The 3,154-nt window shown below is 48.0% G+C and overlaps 1 pseudogene; it reads right to left on the reverse strand.

The window, feature by feature from the left end:
* Positions 1-1,607: 1,607 nt before the first annotated feature.
* Positions 1,608-1,966, reverse strand: LOC101554742 (huntingtin-interacting protein K-like; annotated as a pseudogene).
* Between the last annotated feature and the right edge of the window lie 1,188 nt (positions 1,967-3,154).

The raw sequence follows: 3,154 nt of genomic DNA on the forward strand, positions 1-3,154 counted from the left end.
TAGACTCCTGAGATCCAGTCATTGTACTGCTGACCTGTCATTCTCCCTGAGACCAAGTGAAACACTCAGGTAAGCAACCCAAGAGATGGGCTCAGGAGTGTTGATGGCTTGAGGAATGGAGAAGAAGGACCAGAGGGCCCAAGGATAGCGTGGAGAAAACTTGGCCAGGTCAAGCATCAGTTAAGTGTAGGACAGGATCCCTGTGAGTTGCACTGACTACAGAGAGGTGGAGGTTGCCACCATGCCACTCCCCAGGGAAGGGAATATCTCCTCTCTGCATTCAATGACATCTGTTTCTGATGCCCATGTCAGCTACTGGACTGAGTTTCTCCTGATCTGTGAGACAATAGGGCTCTGTGAGCCATGGTCCTGGATTCGTGGTAACATCTTTGGAATATGATTTGTCCTGTGATTTATCTAAAAAGATTCTCTAAGAATTCTCTGAACACTGGGTATAAGTGTACTTGATTTCCCAATGTATTTTCAAGTCAAACCAGACAAAATCACAAGAACAGAAACCGGTAGTGCTGAGACAAGATGCCAGTATTTAGGTCACTTCCACAGTCAGCATCCAGAAGGCAGACTGGACTCTTTCTAGCAAGTGGGCATCAAAAACTTCTGAGTGTACCCGGGAGTCTGGTTGCTTATAAATTCTTGCAGGCAGAGAGGGGTCTTGCTGACTGAGTTGCAGAGAGACTGTGTCCAGGGAGGCCCCAGATAGGAATGGGGTTCTCATCTTGAGGGACTGTGTTCCCTCCTCCCTCTCTCTTTGCTGGCCAGGTTTCTGCAGGCGATGGAGGTCACCATGGCTCTGAAGAAGTCCCTCATCTTGTTCCCACTGCTGGCCCTGATGCTGCTGGGACCACGATGCTCCTTGAGCCAGGAAACGCCTGCTCAGAGATTCATGAGACAGCATATAGTCGGAGCAGTTCCTCCCAGCACCGACACTACCTATTGTGACGACATGATGTTAAGACGGCACATAAATGAGTATTCGTGCAAAGAGTCGAATTCCTTTGTGCATACAGCCCCATTGTCAGCCACGGCTGTTTGCCGTGAGAGGCTTACAGCATGCAGGAATGGGATTGTTAATTGTCACAAGAGCGTTTCTGCTATGTATGTCACAAAATGTAACCTGAGGGGCGGATCCAGATATCCTAACTGTGAATATCGAAACAACCTAGTCAGAGCTCACATTGTAGTGCTCTGTAATGATCAAACCCCACCCTTGCCTGTCCATTTGGACCATTTGGTGTATGGTCCACCCCAGTGAAACCCTCATCCCCATGGCTTCTCTCCCCTCTTACTTTCTATATCCCATGGAAATAACTCAAGTAGAGCCTGATTGAATGCTTGTCCTGTGTGGTTTGGGGCTGAGAAGTGGGCTGTGAGGTGGTCCCATGTTAACCATCCTTTGCTTCTTTTTCAATAAAATGCAGTTACAACTAACCTGCTTTCCTGCAGTTGTCCTTATTCAGGGGCTTCCCGTGTGATTACTTCTCTGCGACGGTGAGGGTAGTAAATCTGATTAGTTTGGATGAGCCACGGATGGAACAAATACATCTTATTTACTCTAATTTATCATTTTTTTAAAAAAAATTCTTTATTGAAATAAATTAATCCACCAGATAAACCTGATAATGCACCGGTCAGTTGGTTAAGGCAATAAGAGCCTCTACCATGTTGCCCATGTGTTCCCTCAGACTCCGTTCTGCAGCTGCTCGTGAGATCTCCATTTCTGTCATTATCAGCTCCAGCTCCAGGTCTTCCTTCTTGATGGTGACTTTTGCTGGTTCCTTCTCCCGTCTCCAGGTTGGAACTCTGGATCTCCTTCTCCTCCGCAGAGTCGGTGACTCGCTCCAGGTCTGCCGCACCACTGTCATGCTTCCGAGGCCTCTCGGGAGGCCTCTCAGGGCCGTTGGTCTCCGTCTCCAACTCCAGTTCCACGTCCCCCTCGGTCGCCATATCGATCCCTCTAATTCATCATTTTAGTCACCTCATAAAATGAGGGAGGAGGGACTGTGTTCTTTCTAAAGATTTATTTCTTTTGTTCATCCTTCCTTCCTTTTCTTTTTCTTTCTTACTCCCACTCTCTCTCCCTCTTTCCTCCCTCCCTCTATCTTTCCACCCCTCCCTCCTCCATATTTCTTTTTTTCCTTCTTTTCCTCCCAGTGGCGGACAAGAGGTCTGGGAGCTACACCCCAAGGTTCTGCTATCACCGATGCATGCTCCAGTGATACCAGGGCTGCATGAGAAACCATATAAGTCAGGGATTGAACACGTCCGCTGTATGCCAAGGCTCTTGTAAATTTCTTGATACAAGGATAAAACCTTGTTTTCTTTTGTTTATTGTTTTGGGGCCACATTGAGCAGTGCAGGTTGACTCCTGCCTGTACTCAGATATTCCCTCCTGGCAGGACTTGGGAGACTATTGGTGGAACCACGGTTTGAACACAGGTCAACTGTGCAAGGCAAGACTTCACCTGCTGTACTATCTCTCTAGCCAAGGGAGAGAGTTATTATGTATGGCTATTTGGGGGTCACACAGAATTCCAGTCTGGGACACAATCAGGATTTCCATCTACTGAATGAACTGACAGAGAAGCTGAAATACCAAAATTTGGACATAGAAAGCATAGAATGACTTCTGGGTGGAGAGCAGGAGCCAATGAGATGATTATGGTAAACTGATGAGGTTTTGTCCTCCTCAGTCTCTTTGTCGTGACTGTGACTGTGATTACCAGGGATCCCACATCCTCCCCAAACATCTGGATGACAGGTTAGGTCTGCTGTTTTCGTGGTGGTGGTCCTAGAGTTGCACACAGACTGTGGTTCTTCTGTACATTCTCACCAGGAGTCGCCGTGGTATTCACACACAGTCTGCCTGGGGTTGCATTTCTTGGTCTCATATTCACACACTAGTGGTGCTCGCTGGGGATGCACCCTTGCTGTGGTCCCAAACACACACCCGCCTGTGCTGCACAGCTGGAAGTTGTTTGCAGGGGTCAGGCATTAGAGATCCCAGACAGCTGAGCAGCCAGGGGACCGTGCTCAGACATGTTCAACACCAGATTGAACACTCAGTTTCATGTTGGCAAAGGCAGGCACTTATGTCCCTGAGATAGCATAGGCCCCTGGTGCTGGTTTTGTTTTA

The sequence above is a fragment of the Sorex araneus genome, chromosome 3 (assembly GCF_027595985.1).
Source record: "Sorex araneus isolate mSorAra2 chromosome 3, mSorAra2.pri, whole genome shotgun sequence".
In the NCBI taxonomy this organism is placed as follows: Eukaryota; Metazoa; Chordata; class Mammalia; order Eulipotyphla; family Soricidae; genus Sorex; species Sorex araneus.